Source organism: Tamandua tetradactyla, chromosome 7 (genome assembly GCF_023851605.1).
Source record: "Tamandua tetradactyla isolate mTamTet1 chromosome 7, mTamTet1.pri, whole genome shotgun sequence".
NCBI classification, from domain to species: domain Eukaryota; kingdom Metazoa; phylum Chordata; class Mammalia; order Pilosa; family Myrmecophagidae; genus Tamandua; species Tamandua tetradactyla.
In genome coordinates this window covers 71,358,851-71,383,529 of record NC_135333.1, presented here as the reverse complement: position 1 = coordinate 71,383,529, position 24,679 = coordinate 71,358,851, and the positions used below count along the sequence as shown (strand labels likewise).

The 24,679-nt window shown below is 39.7% G+C and overlaps 1 long non-coding RNA gene across 2 annotated transcripts in view; it reads right to left on the bottom strand.

The window, feature by feature from the left end:
• Nucleotides 1–570: 570 nt before the first annotated feature.
• LOC143691467 (uncharacterized) overlaps nucleotides 571–24,679 on the bottom strand; it is a 53,018-nt gene continuing 28,909 nt past the window's right edge. The window contains exons 1-3 of one of the 2 annotated variants that reach the window (XR_013179531.1): nucleotides 16,028–16,791; nucleotides 10,855–11,105; nucleotides 571–866 (exon numbers count right to left, since the gene is read on the bottom strand). This is a non-coding gene — a long non-coding RNA (uncharacterized LOC143691467). Of the gene's footprint in view, nucleotides 867–10,854; nucleotides 11,106–16,027; nucleotides 16,792–24,679 lie in introns of those variants that run through there. The other variant, XR_013179530.1, reaches the window with a different exon arrangement.

Genomic DNA, 24,679 nt, shown 5'->3' with positions numbered 1-24,679 from the left:
GTAAGGGGTATGGTATGTATGAGTTTTTCTTTTTTTTCTTTTGCTGGAGAGTTGCAAATGTTCAAAAGAATGATTATGGTGATGAATACATAACTATGTGATAATATTGTGAACTATTGATTGCACACAGTGTATGGAATGTTCATATGTTGGGAATATTCATGCTTATATATTGTTTGGTTTTACCAATAAAAATTAAAAAAAGAAAACAACTCAGTGGCTTATCATAATAACTTGATTGGAGGGAGCCTGTAACATCCTCAATGAGAGATTTCCAAAATATGCTCCTCCAATAGGCAAACAGAGAATGAGAGAGAATGGAGGATCCCATGGAAGGTTTTACTGTGTTAAACTTGGATGTGGTGCACATCACATTCACTCATATTCCATTAGCCCAAACTCAATCACAATAAAATACAGCTTAGCTGTGTGTCCAGGAAGAAAGGAAGAGTTAGCCAATCTCTGCTGCAAGCTAAGAGTATTTATGAGCATGTATGTCTATGTACATGTTTTGGTTTCAGATATTTGTTTACAACATAGTAGCTTAAAACCATTTATTATTTTCTCTCATGGTTCTGTGGGTTGACTAAATTTACCCTACTGGGCATTTGTTGTTTTGGGTCTCTCCTGTAGTTGCACTCAGATGTTGACTGGGGCTGCAGTCATCTCAAGAGTTCCACTGGATTGAATGTCCAAGATGTTTCACTAATGGCATGCAGTCCATGCTGGCTGTTCCCGGAGGGCTCATCTGGGGCTGTCAATCACAGTGCCTGCACCATGGCCTTTCCATGTGCCTCAGGATTCTCAAACCACAGCATCCCAACAGTGTGTGTATTAAGAGCGTGTGTATGAGCATTCCATAGGACCTAAGCAGAAATTGAAAGGCATCTTAGGATCTAATTTTGAATGTCACAAGTATCACTTTCATCATATGCTTATTTTTGTAAAGAAAGTCCAGATAAACTCAGATTCAAGGGTAGGAGACTATACAAATGCATGACAACCAGAAGACATGATTCCTTGGGGAGCAACTTTTAGAAACCAGCTACCATAGTCTTCCTTTGGGCCTCCAATGATTTGCATTTCCCCAAATGGAAAGTGCACTCACCTATATGATTGTTAAGTTGAAAACCAAGGTGCAGAATAAGTTTATTGAGCTAAGTAACATGTGTGGGAGCTGAACTAAAAGGAAGTTATTGCTCAAAGAAAAGTGGCAGGGAAACAGTCTATATACTTGCTTAGAACAAAGAAAGGGTATTGGAGAATGGGGAGTGAGAGGCAAGAAGGACGTGAGCTATGTGAGTTGTCTGGGACAGAGTGTCTCTGGATACCGTAATCTGTAAAACCTGGCCAGGCAGAATGTTTGTCTAGGAATAGGCTTATCTGATGAAGATAAGCAGACTTCCTGTGCATTGTTTATTACAGTTCCTACTTTCCCATGGAGGTAGAGGTGTTAATTAAGACCGCAAAGGATTGTTGGTATGTCAGCCTGCCTCAGTTATTTTTCTGCTTCCTCTCCATAGTTTCCTGGGAAAAGGGAGAGTTCAAGCAAATCAAGTTCATTGGTAAAACTATCTGCCATTCCGTTTTCTCATTTCCTCTTTTTTGATAAAGGGAGCCTGGGGACTCCCTGAGGACCAAATACTTTCAGTTTGGGGTTCTGTAGTCTAAAGCCACAGGGGGGTTGGGGGAAAATTCTAGTTGCTTTGAGGCATGGCATGATGAAGTTGGTAATGATTTGGTTGAAAAGGAGTCTAAGGGGTAGGATGACGATTAACATGATTAGCGGTGAGACTAGGGAATGCAAGTAGGAGGTGTTAGGCAGAAACCCCTTGACTGATTCCGTATGTCTCTGGGTTGCTGTTTCATGCTGTGAAGCCATTTGGTTTGTCTGAAGATCTCCTGGATGTTGGTTTCAACTTGTCCAGTGGTATTTTTATCCAGGTGCAGCAAGAGGTGTTGGCAACAGTGCTAATGCCACCTCCTTCAGCTAAAAGATCATCTAGAGCTAGTCAGTTATTTGTAACTACAATTGCAAGGGAATTGAGAGAAGTGGTAAATCCTGAGAGGACTTGCCCTGTTTGAGATGCTATTTTTTCAGGCACAGCACTTAGGTTTTGGAGGGTTTTTTCATGTGTCCCAAACCCGATCCAAGGGGTAACTAGGCCTAAGAGGACTCCTACTCCTGCTAGAATGAAGCCTAGTGCTCTATGATGCCATGGGTGGAAGCAGGTGGAACTGTATATAGTGAGGCTGGGGTGAGAGGAAACCAGTAGCACATTGTCCTGTTGGTATGACTGTGTGGAGGCACGAAAGACTGAGAAACCCTTCAAAGCTACTACACAGAAAAGTAAAACCCAGAGGGAGGCAGACTTTTTAAAGTTGTGCCTATCAGTCAGAGAGGCTGAGGGATCAGGGAGATGGGATAGGCACAGAGGAATTACATGCTGTCCAGTTGGATAAAGTTAGAGAGGGCCAGTAACCAGGCTTGGGAGGGTTGTTTGGAACATGAAGACTGCCTTCACTTTGGCTGAATTCTTTTATGCTATACAGTGGGATTTGCGGGTTGAAAGTTACACAGGGTAGATTATTTGGAGCGGGCTAGATTAGGAGTATAAAGATGTCTGCAGGAATGGAGACATGTCAAGCAGTCAAGGCCAGTAGGAAACATCACTTAAGTGGTCAAGGGGAAGAGTACCATGACAGATCCAGCAGTTAGTTGCATTTTCTCTGATAGCTACTATTTGGGATAATCAAATAATAGTATTTGAAAATACATTAGTAGGAAAGGAGGACAGGATGCGAGAGAAATAGAGGCAAAATTGGGGGAGAAAGATAATGGGTAATTGCCCATATTAGAACTACAATGATAGCAGAGGTGAGAAGCAGGGTAGAAGTGCCAGCAGGGATGGCTTTCATCATTATTGCATAGGGATGCAATCATGGAGAAGGTATGCTCAGCACTTGTCCAGAGTCTTGGGATAGCAGTCTACTCCTGATGCCATCTGCTTCTGGACCCACTGAAATTGCAGAGTCAGGTCTCCAATGTTTTCAGTGGCCCACTCTGGTGGGGTGGCTCATTTGAGGTGTGATAGATGAATCCATGATTCTACTCCTTGAAGTTTGACAGCTGTGGAGGTGATGAAGGGACTTGGTAAGGTTTGTTATACTGTGTCTTGAGATCATGGATCCATAGATGTCATTTCTAATAAACCCAATCTCCTGGGTTTATGGGATGTATGGTAATGGGAGGTTCTGTAGAGAGAGGCTTAGAAACAGTTTTGTGAAGTTCAGAAAGCATCTTTGAGAGCCTTAACAATAGGAAATTAAGGAGAAACTAACTTCAGCTGTTTGGGACCAAGATAGCAAAGACTTGGGCCTCCCAGTGATTATTTCATAGGGAAAGAGCTGGTGGGGGACAAAAAGGCACCCACACAGGTTCACAAGGCCTAAGGGGAGAACTTTCACCCAGGAAATGGAAAATCATTCAAAGAATTTTCCTAACTGGGTTTTGGATATGCCATTAGTACATTCAACTAATCCTGGTGACTGAGGATGGTAGGCACAGTGGAGCCTCTGTGAGATGGCTGAGGTTGATAGTTTAGAGAGAAGTTGACCAGTAAAGTGGGTGCCATGGTCACTATGGATTTCAGGAGAGATTTTCCACCAGACAATAATCTTTTCTAAAAGAATATTTTGCATCTGCGATGGCAGTTGCTTGTCTTACTGGAAAGACTTCAACCCACTGGAAAAACAAACAGACAATAACAGGGCAGTACTTATATCCTTGGAAAAGGTGGGAGTTGAAGAAAGTCAATTTGCCAGATTTCAAAGGGCTTCCTGGGTGGGGGAAGTCAGCCAAGAACAGGGTGGAAAGGTCAGGTTGGCTTGTACCAGGGGCAGAGACTGCAGTTGGTGGCAGCTTGTTGAGTGGCTATCCCAAAGTTGCCCCACCAATACTTTTGGGTGATGTTTTTCAGTTTGTATGGGCTCCAGTGGGTCTGGGCCTAAAGGGACCTCATTATAGAGAAGCATGAGGTCATCTAGGAGGATGAGCAGTCAGTTTGGTTTGACCCAAAGCCCAGATTTGGGATCTTGGTGCCTGCCTTGTCTTTGCAATTTCTCTGTGTGTGTTCTAGTTTGCTAGCTGCCAGAATGCAATATACCAGAAACAGAATGGCTTTTAAAAAGGGAAATTTAATAAGTTGCAAGTTTACAGTCTAACGCCGAGAAAATGTTCCAATTAAAACAAATCTGTAGAAATGTCCAATCAAAGGCATCCATCCAGGGAAAGATAGCTTGGTTCAAGAAGGCCTATGAAGTTCAGAGTTTCTCTCTCATCTGGAAGGGTACGTGGTGAACACAGAGTCATCTGCTAGCTTTCTCTCCTAGCTTCCTGTTTCATGAAGCTCCCCAGGAGGTGTTTTCCTTCTTCATCTCCAAAGATTGCTGGCTCATGGACTCTCTGCTTCACGGTGCTGCAGCATTCTCTGCTCTCTCCAAATCTCCTTCATTCTCCAAAATGTTCATCTTTTCTAAGACTCCAGAAACTTATCAAGGCCCACTCAAATGGGTGGAGACATGTAGTCACCTAATCCAGTTTAACAACCACTTTTGATTAAATCGCATCTCCAGGGAGATGATCTGATTACAATTTCAAACATACAGTATTGAGTAGGAATTATTCTGCTTTTACAAAATGGGATTTTGATTAAAACATGGCTTTTCTGGGGGACATACATCATTTCAAACCAGTACATTCCACCCTCTGGACCCTAAAAAAGACATGTTTTCCCCATATAAAAAATATATTTATTTCACAGCAATATCAGAGAACCTTAAACCATTCCAGTAACATTTCAAATACAAGATTAATACAAGATTAAAATCAGTACAAAGTCTCATCAAAGTTAGTTAAAGGCATGGACAGTCCTAAGGTAAAATTTTCTCCATTTGCTCTGGACCTTTGAAAACTCATAACAAGTTCTCTGCTGCCAACATACAAAGGAAGAACATTCATAGAACACATATAAACATTTCCATAAGGAGAAAGGAACACAGGGGTCACAGGACCCAATCAGTTTCAAAAACCTGCAGGGCAAAGTCCATTAGATTTCAAAGTCTGAGAGTCATTTATCTTCTGGGCTTCTGAAAGTAGCACTCCCACCCTTTCCAAGGGCCTACGCAGAGGCCTGCTCTCTCCAAATGCAACCTTGGGGGACATTGGGGAGACCACCTTTTACTCAGCTCCACCCTCTCCAAGCATCAGGGCTACACCCGGGCTCTCTGCCATCTTCGGGGCACATGTTTAACCCCTCCATGTGGTGGCAGCCAGGCTCTCCCCAAACTCCAAGGAATGTGCTTCACTCTCTCCAAGGCCTGAGGCAGCATAGACTCTTCCACTGCAACGAGGTGGAAGGCCCATCCTCTACCTTCGGGGCAAACTCACCCGCTTCACGGGCTTGCGTGGGTCCTCTCTCCTGGCCCGAAGCTTCTTGACTTCAGACCTCAGCCTCCACGGTTTTGCCTCTGATGTTATTTTTCCTCCAATGTGTCCCTTCTCTGAACCCCCCAGTCCAGATGGGCAGCGGCTCTGTTTATACAGGTCCCACAGCACTCTCGTTGGCTTTCTATGCAGTAGACTTGGATCGTGCCCATCAGACATAAGGAGCTTCCACAAATTCTTCCTGGATAACTCCATGTCCAATCTTGGATTTCTCTGAAATGACTGACTGGTTCCACATTTGGTTAAATCCTCACACAGGGCACTATTCTCTGGGGTCTCTATTTCTGGAGGCCCAGAATTTTCTAGAACATCAATTTCTGGTTTCTTTGTATCCAAGAGTTCAGTTCTCAGTTTATCTCTTTCCTGTTGCATTTCACCATAAGCTGTGAGGAGAAACCAGGCTGCACTTTCTACATTTAATTTGGAGATCTCTTCTGCTGTTCATGGCTTTTAAAATCTGCCTTCCAGCCAAAGCCACTAGTCAATTTTGCCAGATTATCTGCCATTTTAAAACAAGGCTCATCTTCCTTCCAGTCTATAATAACACATATCTCATTTCTGTCTAAGGATTTATCAGAAGTGTCTTTAGAGTCCACATTCTACCAACAGTCTCTTTACAGCATTCTAGGCCTTCTCTATCAAGCTTCTCACAACTCTTCCAGAATCTTCCCCTTATCCATTTAAAAAGCCGTTCCAGCATGCTTGGTATTTGTAAACTGCAGCAGCAGCACCTCACTCTCTGGTACCAAAATCTGTTCTAGTTTGCTAGCTGCTGGAATGCAATATACCAGAAACAGAATAACTTTTAAAAAGAGAAATTTAATAAGTTGCTACTTTACAGTCTAAGGCCAAGAAAATGTCCCAATTAAAATAAGTCTGCAGAAATGTCCAATCAAAGGCATCCATCCAGGGAAAGATACCTTGGTTCAAGAAGGCCAATGAAATTCAGGGTTTCTCTCTCATCTGGAAGGGCACATGGTGAACACGGAGTCATCTGCTAGCTTTCTCTCCTGGCCTCCTGTTTCATGAAGCTCCCCGGGTGGTGTTTTCCTTCTTCATCTCCAAAGTCTGCTGGCTCGTGGACTCTCTGCTTCGCGGTGCTGTAGCATTCTCTGCTCTCTCCAAATCTCCTTCATTCTCCAAAATGTTCATTTTTCTAGGACTCCAGAAACTTCTCAAGGCCCACCCAAATGGGTGGAGATATGTCGTGACTTAATCCAGTTTAACAACCACTCTTGATTAAATAACATCTCCAGGGAAATGATCTGATTAAAGTTTCAAGTGTATTGAGTAGGGATTATTTTGCCTTTACAAAATGGGATTTCGATTAAAACATGGCTTTTCTAGGGGACATTTCAAACCAGCACAGTGTGTAAGGCTAGCATGTCTGCTAGAGGCATGCATAATACAGTTTAAAGAAGGTTCTTGGGACACAGTTTTGGCACCTGGAGAACTTGAATAGGTGTTGCTTTCAGTTGAGGACAATTGCTGCTCCTTGGTGGGCTGCTGAATCTGCTAGAGCTTTTCCTTTTGTCTCTTCCTTGTCTGTTTTACTGTGCCTGGTTGTTTTAACAATGGCAACATCTTTGGAAAGCAAAAAATTTTCCAGCAGATCACTTACTCGATTTTATTTTTAATTGGTTGCCCTGAGAAAGTGAGGAAACCACAGTGTTTATAAAGCATCCTAAAATCATGGGCAACTCCAAAAGCATAGTGTCTGTCAGTGTAAATGTCAGGGTTTCCTTGGGCTAGTTCTCATACTGGAGCAACGATAGCACACTCCGCCTGCTGTGCTGAGAAGGTATCCGGCAATGACCCATTCTCAACAATTTCAGAGACAGTTGTTATTCCATGCCCTGAAATTAGGTCCCTATGCTTATCATGGTAACAAGAACCATCAGTAAACCAGACATAGTCAACGGTTTCTAGCAGGGTTTCACTTAAATCTTGTCTTCAACTGAGACGAGTAAGAAGGAGACAGTCATTTTGAAATGATGGGGTTCATCATTTTCAAAAGATTCCGGGAGAAACATTACTGGGTCCAGAGTTTTAATACGCTCAGTGTAAATGTCAGGATTTCTTAAGCAAGTTCCAAGGTGTGATAGACAGCTGGCAGAGAAATACTGGGCGTGGTGACTGTTTAGCAAAGTTTCCACAGCAGGAGGCATAAAGATTGTGAGAACTGAGTCTAGGGTTACTTTGGAAACTACTTGAGCCAAAGTTGCAGTGGATATAACTGGACAAAGGCAAGAGGGGAGGCACCAAGTTACTGAATCCAAGGTCTGGCTATAATAGTCGATGGGGCGATACAGATCAGCATGCTTCTGGGTTAGCACCAGAGGCATTCACTCCTTCCTCGTTCAAAAATAGTTGAAAGGGGACAGAGTAATTAGGAAGTCTTAGGGAAGAGGATTTCAGCAACCTTTGCTGGAGCACTCAGAAAGCTGAGGGGGCAGAACCAGAGAATGAGAAGGGTTCAAGCTGGAAATTTTTGAGGAGATCGTAGAAGGGCCAAACAGTGGAGGGGATTCACAGGCAGTAGTGCCCACCAAGACATGCAAAACATGTGTGTAGTTGTTGTTTGATACTGGATTGGGGAAACTGAGGATGGCTTTGAGACAGGAGTGGTCCGGTGAGTGCCCCTGATAAGAAACGATATGGCCAAGGAATTTAATTAGCCAAGAGCTGAGTAAACTGTAGTTTTCCTTTTGAAGCTTTGTGCCCTTTCAACGCTGAAGTGGTCAGGAGTGTATAAGAGGAACAGAGTAGAAGATCTTCAACATATTGGAGCAGAGTTGAACGAGTAAAAAAAATATCCATGAGATCTTGCTTTAATGCTTGGGAGAAATAAGAGGGAGATGCGATGTACCCTTGGGGAAGTACAGTCCAGGTGTACTGTTGATTGTCCCAGGTGAATGCAAAAAGATATTGGCTTTCAGGTGAAACCTTCACAGATAATAAAGTACTGCAGAGATTTACACAAGTAAAGAATTTGGCTTCGGGGGGAATTAGACTAAGAAGCATACGTGGATTAGGGAAAATAGGTGTTAATTGGGTGGATTTCATATATGAGCCACCAGCCACAGTTATATGGTTTTTGTCCTATTGCTGCCAGATTTAGGGGATATTGGGAAAGAGAGGAAAAGTAAACCGAGGGCCATATCTAGACAGTAACTGGAGGAGGTGGAGGGCGGAGCTTAGGACATGACCAATGTCAGTGGAGTCAGTAGCCCATAAAGTGGAAGGGACAGATGCAAGTGGGTCAGAGGTAAATGGTGGTGAGTCTAGAAGTGCATAAATTAGAGGACAAGATGAGTCTGGGAGGAGTCTGCAATCATTAGTGAAATTCTTCCTTTTGTTTGAAAGTTCACAGAAGCATAAAACTTTGAGAGAAAATCTCATCCTAGGAGATAAGTGTCAGAGTGGGAAGAAAGGAGGAAAAGGTGAGTTCCAGAAGACCCTCCACCCCCCCAAGTATGAAGGGAAGAAGTTTAGAAGGGGAGCAGGGAAAGGATGGTTAGCAATCCCCACAACAATAAAAACTTTGGCCCCCCAGGGAGGTTCTTGGGGCGGTATGAGGGGGTTAAGACAGAGTAGCCCCAGAGTCCATGAGGATGAGAGCAGGCTACCACAGATAGTGATTGGGGTGATTTCGATGGAGGTGGCCAACATAGTGGTAGCTGGGTTCACGTTAATCTTTCCAGAGCACTTCATGCTGAAAAATCAGGGTTAAACATGGGGGTGCTTCTTCTTCATATGGGGAGATGTTGGCAGTTTGGTTCTTTGTGGGCAGAGATTTTTGAAAATTCTTTCTCTGTGAGCTTTATGGGGACATTCATTTTCCCAGTGCCCAGGAAGTTTGCAGTAGTGACAGGCCCCTGCTTTCGGGCTGGGAGTGAGGCAGCCCTGAGGGTGACTGAGAAGCAGGTCTGGTGATGGGCAGTTTTGCTGAGACTGAAGCAGGTGCAGGACTTTAAGTCTTGTTCTTTTGCTTTAGCCAGAGGAATCCTGGAACCAGGCATTAGTACAAAGGACTTGGGTGAAAAGATTTTTCCAGTCAGCAACATTATGCATAACTAAAGTGAAGAGTCCCTCTAAAAGCATGGAATGATAGTCAATAAGCACTCCAGGATGACTGTGATTTAGTCTGGAATTTGCATCCTGAGACTTGGTGAAATGGGAGCAGTATTTGTAAACAGACCCCCTTTCTGTATGTTTTATTGCCTGGTCTTTTGAAAGATCAGCCCGACATGGGAAAAGTAGTGGGAATAGAGTCTAGTAAAACTTTCATAAGGCGCTGAGGCACTTCCTGATGTTTATTAGGGGTCGACTCCTGTTTAAGGTAAGATTGAATGTCAGAGACCCCCCCAGTAGTGAATCAGTGGAGGACATCATTGGCAAGGTACATGCCCTCCACTAGTTCACTGGCTGATGGCAAGTTGAGCTAATTGGAGAAGATCATGGATACCTGGATTATAAATGAGGCAGAAGATCTCAAATGGCCAGAAGCCAATTAGTCTCTTGGGGGTTGGAGAGGCTTTTATCAAAACTGGCTAACTCGCTTTGAATCCATGGGGTCTAAACATACTGGGGCACTTCTCTGGTTCCAATTAGTTTCATCCCAAATGGTACACATTTTAACTTTGAAGGGAAACTGAGCAAGAGGAAAGAAGGGAGAGCTCAGAAGTAAAGGGAAGGGGGGGTGATAAGGCACAGGCATAGAGGGAAAAGAGATCTGGGAAGTTTTGGATGGGTGAGGAGCATAAGGCGTGGAGGGGAAGACAGAAAGGATGAAGGGCATAGAGGAGAGGATGGTGGCTCTTGACTAGGGAAAGAAACTTGCTTTTAGTTTCCTGGTAGAGATCTGTGGACTCTGTTTTGGAAGTCTCTGTTAGGTCATAGGTCTCCGCCTTAAAGTCTTTCATGAGATTTTGGGTTTCTGCTTTAAAATCTTTCATAAGATCATGAGTCTCTGTTTTAAGGTCTTTCATCTTTTTTTTTTTTTTTTTTTTAATGGATTCCAACTGGGCCTTGTGTTCAAATTTGCTAATTTCTAAAGCCACTTATTAAAAGTATCCCATTCAAGGAGTTTGGTGGAAACTTGAAAGAGCTTAATTTTTCCCTTAGATAATTTAATTTGGAATGTTCAAAACATCCCCCACTGAAGTCAAGTAAGTAAGCTTAGGGTCATCAGAGGTTAACGTTGTCCACTTTTTTAAAAAAGAACAAGATTGAGAGAACATCAAATGGGCAGATGTTCATTGTGAAGGTGCTCCCTAGGAAGGGACTAACTCACTATTCCCATAATAACAGCTAAACAGTAGAGAAATTGTAGAGAATTCTCTTACCTGATGGTTGAAACAGAGCTTGTCCAGACTTCAGCTCAACGTACAGATTTGACCTCGATCACAACATGGCAGGAGCTCAAAGATCACAGGGGAGCCAGCTGAGTGTGCCAGATGATGAACCCATAGAAGATGGAACACACCATATTCCTGCTGATACCTAAGCTCCTTCCTGAGCCACTGTCCCAGCATCATCCTTGTGTCTACCTTCAAATCCCACTTCTGACACCAGACTGTTAAGTTGAAAACAGACTCTGAAAACCAAGATACAAAATAAGTTTATTGAACTATGTGGCACACATGGGAGCAGAACTAAAAGGAAGTTACTGCTCGAAGAAAATTGGTAGGGAAACAGTTCATATACCTGCTTAGAACAAAGAAAGGGTATTGGGGGCATGAGGAACGGGAAGCAGGAGGACACGAGCTGCGTGAGTTGTCTGGGGCAGGCCAAGTCTTTGAGTGCCATAAATCTGCTAAAGCTGCCCAGGCAGAATGTTTATGTAGGAATGGGCTTGTCTGGTGAAGATATGCAGACTTGCTGGTCATTGTTTATTACAGTTTCTACTTTCCCATGGAGGTAGGGGTGTTAATTAGGACCACAAAGAATTGTTGGTATGTCAGCCTGCCTCAGCTATTTTTCTCCTTCCTCTCTGTAGTTTCCTGGGGAAAAGGGAAGTTCAAGCAGTCAAGTTGGTTGGTAAAACTATTTACCAATCCATTTTCACACACCCTTCCAACTTTTCTGATGTCTTGTCACATTATGGCGTCAGTCTCAGGCTTGAAATCCAGGATCTTACATCTAAAACAGTTCCAAGTGCAGTTAAGACTCCTCAAACCCACCTTCCTTGGGTGGAACTCCTTGAGCAGTAAGGAAGAGAAAAAACAATGTGGGAGAAAGGAATTGAAGCAGATGGGTGAGTTCCAATGCAAACATGGGGAGGGAATTTTTCATCCATCATAGCTAAAGACTGGCTACATGGGTACTAACATGGGAAATTAAATGGCAAATCTTACTAAAGAACTTTAAGTTTTTCAAGCTTCTTTTCTATTAGTTCAATTATATTTATATCCACCAGGGTTCATTATTCTGTTTATTCCTTATGTTTTTGTTTTTGCCTCTTTCTTTGTCTTTGTTTTTGTTTACATTTGTGAGACAATAAATGATGGATATGCACAGCTAAAATCAAGGTATAGGTCTGTTCTTCCCCAGTGGGCATCTTCTCTGAATGGAAGTGCATCTGCAAGCTCTATGTATTTGAATGGGGCCCCTCAATTGCCTGCCTTCCTTTCAGACTGTCAGTGTGAGGTCAGATGGAAAGGATACCCCAGCCCCAGTGCCAAATATTTTGAGGGCTATGACTAGTTCTCTTCAAACAGATGAGATGTGTCACCTTCCTCAAAGAACACTTCTGTTTTTAGTTTGGGTGTGATCATCATGCCCTATGAATGTACTGAGATGGTGAGGATAGTGCATGGGCTTTCCAATTTTTTGAACTACAATCCATAGTAAGAAATGTATTTTACATCAGCACTAAGTATACAGATGTATCATTGTGTGCAAATTAATAAAACAAAATTTGACAAGATATTATTTACTCATACTATCTATAATGGATTCCTTTTTCTTTTTTTCTTTTTTTTAATGCTAGTTACAATACTTTGATTTGTCCACTAATTGGTCAAAACTCATAATTTGAAAGCTAGATGTTTGGGATGAGAGACAATTAATGCAGCTATTTTGTAGCTCATATATGAACCCCTTCCTGCCTTCCTACTCCTGTCCTTTGTTTCTGTTGAGATTGAGGCCTCTCTTGGATCTTCTCAAAAACAATGGTTCCCATCTCTGCTGCCTTAATGTTGTGTTTTGCTGCACTCTCTGCTGTTTTATTAATTTATCTTTATCTATCTAATCCTACATTTGTTTGGATTGACTTAATAAGAAACTTTAAAACTTTATAACTGAAATATCTCTAGCAGTCTGACGAGGTCTTCTTTCATTTTCAGCACTGCTGTGGATTTCTTCCTATGTGTAATTCCTTAGCATCTTATGAATGTGTCACTGGGAAAAGGAAATGAGGGAAATTCATGTGCATTTGATTCAGAAGCCCAAGTGCATTTCAGTTATTTTCCTTCTGGTCAGAGAATTCTCTGTCCACATAATTTTCTTGAGGAAGGATTTTGTCCATTAACTTTTTATTTTGATTTAATGTGGGGTCTTTTGTAGTCAAAACCAACACTGATGCTGCTTTTTATTTGCATGGCATTTTAAACATTTCAGAGACTTATATGTAAAGTGTCTCATTTTATCTACACTAGGTTAACTAAACTAGTTCAAGAGAAAAAACTAGAAGCATAGTGAGAGATTACTCTCCTTGGACTTCTTTTAGACTAGAATCAAAAGGCACAGTGTTTCAAAATGGAAAATTTGGAGGAAATTTTTAAGGATGTCCAACAGATCTGAAGTAGGCTATAAGCGGAAATTTTGTAAGAAATAAGAGGCTTATCGATCACAGGGATTAGATGGGAGGACAAGAAGGAATGTAGGCCAGAAGCCTAAGAAATTCTCTCTCTAATCCAGACTATTTCTAAATTTCATCTATATGCTCCCTGAAGAGAGAAGTATGAACTGTGTGCTAATCTTTTCCCACAGATAATGTGTACAGTTCTACTTATTGCTGTGCATTTTGATCCCTTTTTCATTCAGTCAATTACTGTTGATCTATCCTTACATAAGGGAAGGGAGAAATAGGAAACAGAGATCAATTCACCTTCCCAAAATCTCACTACTCCCAGAAAAGCACTTCATGCTTCTTAAAGCTAGTGCTTCTTATTGAATCCTGGGTTTAAAAATTCCAAATTCCCAGGCCCACCTGATGCTTACCCAAGCAGAAAGAATACACATGTGGGTCAGTATTATACCGGCATTATCCAATAAGAACCAGAGAAGAAGTGGGGAGAGGGAAGCAATTTTACCCATTATTGCATAAGAAAATTGTAACCTGGCAGTCTATCACCACGAGTCTCTGAAAGTTTTTATGCAATAAAGAGAAGTTATGAAGGTGTATGTGTATGAGAATGGAAATTTCCAAAATGAAACTAGTCTTTTCTCCCACTCCCCTCCTTTCCCTTTCCCTTTCTCTCTTTTTCAAAAAAAGAGAAAAGTACTTAATCTTACCTTAACTGAAATATTTCTCTTTCCAAAGTAAGTGAAGTATTTCTCAGGTGTTCTTAGCTTTCTTTCCTGACTAGCATGGAAGGATAATTTATCAACATATTAACTGGCATTTTGTTTGCACTGCTAAAGAAAATTGAGGGAGAAAGTAAGTATTGGTTTTGATCCCCTGGTATTTTTCCCATCACCATTTTTCGAAAGGGTAGCCAGGACCTTGTGTTCTTTTGCCTCAAGAATTTTCAAGATTGAAACCAGAGGTTGCTTAAGCATAAGTCCCTGGGCTTTATGAAAGTTCTGGTTAAGTGAAAAAAATTATGTTATCTACTCCAGAAGAGAGGTGAGGATGGGATCCCTGCTGGGGAAGAGAATCCAAGACTGGGAGTGAATGCAGGTTTGTGGAAATCAGAATAGCAGGCACCTGTGGTTTCTCGCCCCCTGCACACACAGGAAAGGCCAGGACCTCTGAGACAAATAGCCATGTGGGGCTGATCCTAGTCTCAGCAAAGATTATTTTGCCCAAGAATGGCACAGAATCAGCAGGGTGGCTCAACTTCAAAGGACTTGCAGGGTTTGCATGGCCATGTGAGGAGTAACCATTTGTAGGAAAGACTAAAGAAACCGCCCCAAATATTTTGATTTACAAAACCCAATGTGTAGAAAGCTGAAATCAAGTCCCACCAGGAAATGTGGAAGGATTGAAGCAGAGTAAGATAGAATTCAATTAAAAGAAAATAAAACAATGGTATATTTCTTGAAGGCTGAAGTTTATGGTTACAAATTCATATCTGATACAGCATTAGTTTTCTTAAAAATATACCAACAGGGCCAAGGTGGCTCAGCAGGCAGAGTTCTCACTTGCCACACCGGAGAACCTATATATATATATATGTATCAGCGCTTTTATCTTTCTGGTCCTTTAAGTTGAATTAATTTTTTTTTATTCTCACTCACCATCATTGAGAAACCGCTATGACTAATTTAGACCCAAGCGTGAAGTAGATGGCCAATTATTATATATTGTTGATCAACTAGTCCTAGAATTCCTATCTTTGAAACGTATTGTAAGGAAGATGACAAATACGAAGACTTCCAAAAGTGTTCTAAATCCTACTAGGTGGTCTTTTCTCTGTTAGGAATATAGAATAGCTACTGAGGGGGGAAAGGATATAAAGAAAAGGGAGAAAGAACAGACAAGAGGGGACTAAAGCCTGGTCTTTGCACCTCTCTCCTTGTCTGAACTCACTCCATTGGGATTTCACCCAGGTCGTGACTTTAACCACTATCAATAAGCTGATGACCCCCCCAAAGATTTCTTTAGCCCAGACCACTTACTTTAATTCCGGAGTTGTAAATCCAGCTGCTGACTCATCAGGTACACGTGGATGTCTGACAGCATTTTAAACTTATATACCCAGAACACAAATCCTGATCTCCCACAAAACAACCAAAACCACACTGTTCCCCCAGGCTTTTCAATCTCAGGCAATGGCAACTTCATTATTCAGTGAATCCGATAAAAAAAATCCTGGAGTTCACCCTTTGTTTGGTTTTGTTTTGTTTTATCTGTTGCATCAATGAAAATGCCATATCAGCTCTACCTGCACAATGAATCCAGAATCTGGTTACCTTTCACCACCTCCACTGTCACCTCCATAGTACACTCTGCCATCATCACTTGTCTGGGTTTGCTCTACTTTCCTGACTGTTTTCCCTGCTCTAGTGCTTCCCTTACTACCAAATCTCTGTCGGAACAAATTCATCACTTGCTTTCATGGCACTTTTTCAGTCTCTAATGGCACTTATCAAGAACTGATTTACTTTTTTTTTAATACATGGGCTTGTCTGTTTTCAGTCTCCCCCTCTAGAAGGTAAACTCCCTGAGAATTGTCACCTTCTCTGTTTTGTTCTGCTTTCTATATTCCATATTACAATGTGCCTACCACATTGTAAGTCTTCAATAAATATCTATTGAACAATAAATGATAATCATTTTTGTGTACTCACCCACTACCTCCAGATTCTGTCATTTAACTTCCTTAATCCATCTTTAATCCACCCTCTTCTGATCATGCTCATTAATAGAAACATTTTCAGGCATTTTCATTTTTCCTGGCATTATGGCAATAGCTTGGGAGTGACTATGCCTGCCTCTTTTCCGCATAGCAGCTAATCTGTCTTCCACATTGCCACCAGGATAATAGCTCTGAAACACAAGACTGATCATGTCACTTACCTATTTTAGAATCTTTCAGCAAAACTTTTAATTTAGTCTCCAGACCCTTATGTTCTCGCTCCTGCCTCCTTCTCTTCTGTTCTAGACTCTCCATGTGTGGTCTCTTCTTCCTACTCTGCCACCTGAATAACTCCAACTCTTCCTTCTAAATTCAGATCCAGAAGTATCAACCACAGGAAATTCCTTCCTTGTCAAATTTAGGTGGCCTTACTCCGTTTTAGTTTGCTGAAACTGCTGGAATGCGATGTACCAGAAATGGAACAGCTTTTAAAAGGGGAATTTATTAAGTTGCAAGTTTACAGTTCTAAGCCCATAGAAATGTCCACACTAAGGCATTCAGAGAAAGATATCTTAATTCCAAAGAAAAGGCCAATGACATTTGGAGTTTCTATCTCAACCGGGAAGGTACATGGAGACTTCTGCTAGCTTTCTCTACCAGCTTCTTCAAACGGTTTTCCTGGGGGCATTTTCTTTCTGCATCTCCAAAGGTCTCTGGCTGTTTGGGCTCTCAGACTTTATCCAAAATAGCTCCCTCTTAAAGGACTCCAGTAAGTAATCCCACCCTGAATGAGTGAGGACACATCTCCATGGAAATGTCCCGCCCACAATTGGGTGGGTCACATCTCCACGGAAACAACTTAGTTAAAATGAACACACCCAGCAATATTGAATGAGGGTTAAAGAAAGTCGCTTTTCTGGTGTACACAACAGTGTCAAACCAGCACACTCTCCCTTCCCAAACCTTCCTCATTTACCTTTCAAGGCACCTCATACAGAATGATGTTATCATGTATTTATTCATCTACCTTTCATTAGATTTTTAAGTTCTCTCAGGGCTTTCTATGCTCAGGAATTACAGAATACCTATCATAGGGTCAGTGTGCAATAAATGATTGTGAAATGATTAGCTGTTTACACAGTATTGTTGTGGATCTACACAAATTACTTTGTTTTTGTTGTGGGTATATGAATTGCCCAGTTAAAGAACTTTCTCAAATATTGTGAATAAACAATTTCAGGACTCAACCAACTTTTCTGAAGTCACTTAATTTGCTTTCCTTAGAATTTTTAGTTTATATTTTTCGATGTGTGATATTCACATTGCTCAAAAATTAGAAGATATAATGTACTTTTAGGCACATAGCAAAAAGTCATCTTGTCTCTGGTTTGCACAATTCCCACTTTTCCCACCAGAAATTTAGGGAACTTCTGTTCTTAGTTTTTTATGGAACCTTTCAAACTTTCTTTGCTGGTAACCAAAGTATGAGTATTAAATCTTATTTCCCCTTGTTAATAGAAACATAAACATGAACATACTACTTTTATTTTCACTTAACAATATTTCTAAAACATGTTTCCATAACAGAAATGTCATCTCTTCTTTTCACAATCTGACAACATAACAATTGACGGATGCATCACAATTTATGCGCTAGCTCCTTACCGTTATAAATTTGGGCTGTTTATTTTATTACGATAAATAATGCTGAAACAATGACCTTGAACATATATCAATTCCCAAGTGTACAAGTATAACTGTAGAATGGATTTCAAGAAATATAATTCCTGAGTCAAATGATTTGTGCAATTATGGTTCTGAAATTCAGATGGATACTGCAATATATTGCCAAATATTGCTGCATATTAATGTTATATCCAGCTAACTTACTGAATTCTCCTATTGGTTGTAATAGTTTTTGTTGATTCTCTGGCTTCCCAGATATAAAGTTGTCTCACTTGCAGATAATGAGAATTTATCTCTTCCTTTTATATTTAATGCTTCCATTTTACTTAATTTATTTTTTGTGTTGCTGAAACATCTAGTGCAAGCAAAGAATAGTGGAGGTATTTGGGCTTTTTGTCTTATTTCCAATATATTTGGAAATACTCTGTTTCCTTATTAAACATGTTACTGGCTTACATATATATGTATATATAAATATACATATGTAATTATGCGTAATTATCCATATATAGTAATATATGCATTATTATGGAAATATCCATCAGTTACACTTTTGCTGGAGTTTTTAATATTTTTATAAATTATTTTATTAAAAATGGGTATTTAATTTTGTCAAATGCCTTTCAACATCTCTCAAATAAAATCAACTTGGATGTGGTACCAATTTTGTAATTCTTTAATGTTCTGCTGGATTATGCTTACAATTTTTCATTTAAGATTTTCTATTGATATTCACAAGTGAGATTTGTCTCTTTGTGTTATCTTTGCCAGGTTTTGATATTAATTTTATATACTTAGTTCATAAAAGTAATTTTTTCTGTGTTTGTTTTTCTGGGCTCTGAAACAATTTTGATAGCATTAGAATTGTGGTTGGCACATTGTTATGAGAAACTTCCCCACAAGCACCACGCAACAGTGTCATTTATTCCAGGAGCACACAAGCCACAAGAGTCAGTGCTTTGTGTGTGCCAAGGTTTTATGCCAACATGAGTTCACCGAAAAAAGAACCTCATTCCATTTTGGGACAGAGTTATTTGCCTTGAATTTAATGGGTGCTCAACAGACTTTGTGGATGAATATATGGAAGGAAAGGAAAGGAAGGAATTACTAGTGGAACAGGATATAAATGGAGCTATTGTATGACAAGATGTTGGCAAGGAATTTAATGAACTCATGATATCTTTATACAAAAAAAATAGAGCAATATGAGTTTAATTGTGTTATGGTTATAATTCACAATTAATTTACTATACTTTGTAGGTTAGTTAATAAATAAATTTTAATTCAAAGAGTTTTCTTTAGTAGACTATTTCAGGTTCTTAGCCATCAGTTCTAGTTCTAGGCTTTAGTTTTAGTTAGCCAACTCTACCTGTTGCTCATTTTTAGTTCCACCTGTTTTGTTGGTGACTAAATACACGAAAAGAATGCTTATTGGTTTTGCAAATAATTCATTTCTGGGAATGATAACAAATCTCTGGACATTGGAATCACATCCATAAAGCTAAAGATAGAGACCCACAATTGCCAAACCACAGCATTCTCTTTTTTTATGGAGAATGATAACTTTTGTTTAAAAAAATTCACACAAACAGAATGAAAGGGACTGTATCGGAAATATATTATAAGTGATTTTTAAAAATCTACATAGATTTCAGATTTTCAGCGTTTTCTGCTTTACAAAGTAATATATATGTCATAAGCTTTTTATAAGTTATAAAAGCAACATCATAAAAATTTAAATAGTAGATTTCCGGTACCTGCTTATGCAAAAAAAAAAAAATATTTAAATAGTAGAGACATGCACAAAAGCGTTAAGTAAAATAAATGACTTCTGCATTGCGTGCTGTTGGAAGAAGACTCCTTTCCAAGAAAGACTTTTCCAAATGACAAAAACAATTGTTTGACAGGGACTTTCTGAGAAAACGGGGCACACCTTACAGGGTTGCTGATAAGCACATCTGGTGATAAAACTAGTTTTGGTCCAATGGAGACAACATATCAGAATGGACAAGCGTACCATATTAATCAATGTATATCTGCTCCCCACTTTGTAAGGCTCCCCTATGTAAAATAGAAACCATGTCAGCCAATCAGAACATTTCCTCACTTGCTACTGTGCTCTCCCTACATGGGCTTTCCCTTTCCACGTCCTTGGTGGAGCTCCCCTCTACTTTTTGAATGGGATGCTGTCTGATTCATGATTCGCTCCACAAAGCATTGAGATTTTAAATTGCACAAAAAGATTTTCTTTTATAAGGAGAGGATAGAATCCAAAGGTGACTGGTGACAACTCAGAAGATGACAAGGAAGATAAGCAAACATGCCCATTTTGAAACCTTTGAGTTCTCTATCCTCCTTGCAGACTCCAAGGGTTGTGGGTGAGTCTCTTTTGGATTCAAGCTTCACTTTCTTTGTGTTCAAGACCCCTGACCTCACTAGTTTTTAGTCCAAAGGTTAGTGGGTTAATCTTCTTGAAGAGAAAGCACCAATTTTGAGTTCAAGTAAAAAATTGTTTCACTTTTGCTACTGCTGTTTTTTTCATCCTCTCACTCTGCTTTCACCATTTCCAGGCAATCTCCATGTCACCAGGCTGGCACGGCCTAGTACAGTCCAGAATTCCAGCTCTTGATTAATCTTTTGGCCTCAGCCTTTGGATAGTTGGAGCCACATGCACATCCATATTTCCAGTCAGTGAGTTACTTACAGGGTGCACTTAGGCTGTTACTGGACCGCAGGTTCCTTCCACAGAAACACTGCAGTATATGCACTCTTTTCTTCTGAGGGAGTTCAAGAATCTTCATGAAGAAACATGTGTTTGGCGTAATTCACATCCCTACTCCACCTCTGCTAATTGCCCAACAAAAAGAGGCCTCTCTTCTGAAACTGGGCCGAGTTCATCATGCACATGTCCCAGGTATAAGGTATTTTGCACATGGATTAGGAAGGAGCCAGGGGAGGGAGTTCACAGGGTTCTTTTACACACTGATTTTAGTCATTTTTTCTTTCAGCAATTGTTTATTGAGCATCTATTGTGAACATGGCATTGTTTGAGGCACTTAGGATACTGTAATAGACAAAACAGACAAGTTCCCTGCATTCGTGGAAGCTGACACTATATATAAACATGTAGAGATAGAGATAGAAATAGAAAGATTGAGTTATAGAGTTATAGAGTTACAGAGTTATATAGTCATTTATAATCTGTATTATATAATGTCATATAGTCATACATATATACATAATGTCCTATAGCATTATACAGTGAAATAATTATATACAGTGAAATATGCTATGAAGAAAAAAGCAGAAGGATAAAGAAATAAAGGATAATGAGCCAGGGTAATGTTATTTCAGATAGAGTGGTAGGGAAAGACCTTTGTGAGGAGCCATTGAACAGAGAAATTAATGAAATGAGGGAGAAAGTCATATGTATATCTGGAGTACTGCAAGAAGAGAAAGCAGGCAGTGAAGACATTGAGGCAAAAGCAGGATCCATGTATTCTAGGAACAAGAGGCCAGTGTGTCTGTAGAAGTGAGTGAGATGGGAGTGAACAGTATGAGATGATATCAGACCATAGAGGTAGTGGGAAAATTCTACAAGGTCTGTAGGCTTTGGTTGGAATCTTGGATTTTACTTTATGGAAAATGTACAGCTGTTGGAAAGTTTGTCCAAGGCATTACATGATTAGATTTTCATTTTTAAAGGATTTATTTTTGCTTTTGTGTAGAGAATGGATTGTACAGGAGTAGTAGTGGAAACAAGGAAGCCAGTTAACAGGCTATCCTACTAATGCAAGCATTTGATAATGGTGCTTTAGACTTGGATGATGGTACTTGAGATAGAGAAAAGTGAGTGGATTAAGGATATAGTTTAATTTTCTGCTGATCTTCAGGTGGATAATAGTAAAAAGGGAGAAAGTAGAAGATGAATGCATAGAATTTTTACCTGAGCAATTGGAGATGCCAATTACTGAGGAGGAAAACACTGGGGAAAGACAAGCAATCAAAAGTTAGTTTTGGGGCTAACTGGGTTCGATTCCTGGTGCCTGCACATGCAAAAAAATTAAAAAGTTAGTTTTGGACATGTTGAGGTTGAGATGCCTAGCAAACATTTCACTGGGGAGTCAGAGTATGCAGTCATGAATACAATTTTAAATTTGCAGGCACCAATTACAATTGAATACTTTGCAGTGAGAAATTGCTTGGAAATCATTAGCAAAATAGTATTTAGAGCCCTTGGTCAAAGCAAGATCCTTGAAGGAATAGTATAGCTTGAGAAGAGGTGAAGTCAGAAGACTGAACTCTGAAATACAGCAACTTTTAAGAGTCAAGAAGATGAAGAGTCAACAATGGATTCAGAAAATGACCAGCCCCGAGGCAGGAAGAAAAACAGAGGGATATGGGGTATTGCCATCCAAGAACTGACCATCTGAGAATTAACCATTGAAATTGACAACCTTATATTCAACCACGTACTGAATAACTTCATTCTGGGTATCCCAAAAGAACCTCTAATTCAACATGTCTAAGACTCCATCTCCTATTTTTCCTATATCTGATGGTAGCAAGATAAAGCATTCATTTGCAATTGTGGAAGCCCTAAAATCATTCTCTACTTATCATCTCTAAAGGGAAAAAGAAAAACCCATACCTTTTTCATAAAGTTTCATAGGCATTAAGAGAGATAATCAAGATAAAGTACTTAATGCCTGGCAGGAGTATCTGTAAATATTAGCTATTACCAATTTTTACTGATTCTAAGATACACACCTTTTCAGATCTCTGATATCAGGGCATGTTTTATAATCAAAGGAGTATTGTAATTTAATTAGACATATTTTTTAAGTACAACATTATATAGATGGTGTCTTAGAAGTGATAAAATGTAGTTCTATAACTACTCTTTCCAATTCCCTTTGATATTAAGCTACTAATTAAGTCACATCAAGTATACCTCAAGTCCCGATTTTCCTCTCTCTCTTTCTCCTGACTGTTGCAACTTTACTTGAGGCCCTCATTTCCTCACCTGAAAAATTAAAGTAGCCTCTTGGTCTCCCTGCCTCCAACCTTGCCCTCTTCCAATGTCATCATTTCTGATAATGTTTCTTCCATGCCTAACTCACTGTCTACAGAATGAAACCCAAATTCCTTCTTATGGCACACAAGGCTCTGATTCTCGCTGCTGTCCTATCCCCGGACTCTAGCCGAGCTGGACGCCTTCCTGCGAACAGCCCACGTCTTTGCTCACATTGCCCCATCTACCTAGAATATATTTTACTTCTGTCTGCGTAATAGCTAGGAATACCTCTGACAATAAATAACAGAAAATCAACTGGCAGTTGGTTAAACAAACAGAGAAGGGGTCCATAGGTTGATATTCCAAGGTTGATGCACTTGCCCAATAATTCTAGCAGGAGCCAAGGTCCTTCCTATCTGGGTTTTGCTTAGCATTGCAGACCTTCCTTCTACTGCTTGTTGCTTCACCTTCTTAATATGGTGATTGAAACTTAAGTGTCACATTCATTTTCCATGCAGGAATAAGGAAGAAGTACATTCAGTGCTACTGAAACTCTCTTTTTATCAAGAAAGTAAGTTTCCCAAGAATCCCACCTGAACATTTTCCACTTATATCCCATTGGCCAGTTTGGATCAGATAGTCACCCGTAGTTTGAAAATGGTTGGAGAGAATTTTGTATGTGATGGGGGCCCATGCTCAGCCAACAAGTAGTGTCTGCCATAGTCTAATTAGCAAATATCCTCTCATTTTGGGGGACTCAGCTTAAGAGTTATATCTTAGAAATTGAGAAATATAACTTGTTTTGATCCAATATTTCTACCTCTAGGAATTTACCTGAAAGATTCTTCAAGGTCAAGGATGCTTATTGAAGGAATAACTGTATTATTTTGCATATAATTATTTTAGTTTATACATGCCAGGAAAGCTATTTCAGAACCTACTACTTTAGAGCAAACAGCTCTATACAGAAAACAAAAGAAGCAACATCTTGTTACAGCTTAGCACACAGCACTCAAAGCAAACAGGCATGAGACAACATATATTTGTGCAGCACTAAACCATAAGAAAAATATATTTCAGGAGGTAGTGACTGGAGAGTATGGGGAGAAGAAAAAATGGCAATAAAAAGACCAATTTTTCCCAATGTTATCAAATTTCTCATTTGTTAGCCCCATCCAAGTGCTTCAAATATAGTGCTTTACAGTGAGATGGCAAAGATGGAAGTATCTGTATATCGACCTAAAACCAAGTTTGGTCAAAATATATTTTCATAGGCCTCAGTAGTAAGCCAGTTTGAGCATCTTTTGTATTGTTTAATGATGTTACTTAACTCAGACTTTATACTCTCTAGATAAAGGCAATGAATTATTTAGTACTTTTCTTTTTATAATAAAATATTTCATTAAAGTGTACACAATTATGATCAATATTAAACACTTTGACATTATGAAATATAAAACCATATTTGACAAAACATTAATTATTTAAATAAAACAAGTATATTATGGAACTGTAACTAGCAAAATGTAAGTATTTAGGTATTTAAACTGAATGTTAAAATTTAAAAATAAAATCAGTACTAACACTTTAAAAGGGTTACTCATTATTGAGGAACAAATATTGCGGAAGACACTTTTATGACATAGCTTTCCTCTAATTCTTTTTTTTTTCTGTATGCTGTGAATATCCTGTTATCACAGCATCACTTGTTGAATTTTTTTTTCTTTTTGAGTGCATGGGCTTGGAATTGAACCCAGGTCTCCAGCATGGCAGGTGAGAATTCTACTATTGAACTATCCATGCATCCCCTCCAATAATTCTTAAAGGGATTGTTTGATATTATATAATACAATGTGATATAATATATGTGGCATTACAAAATTTCTAAAAAATTGGAACTGTTTTACCCTAAACATTACCTATCTGTATTATTATTGCTTA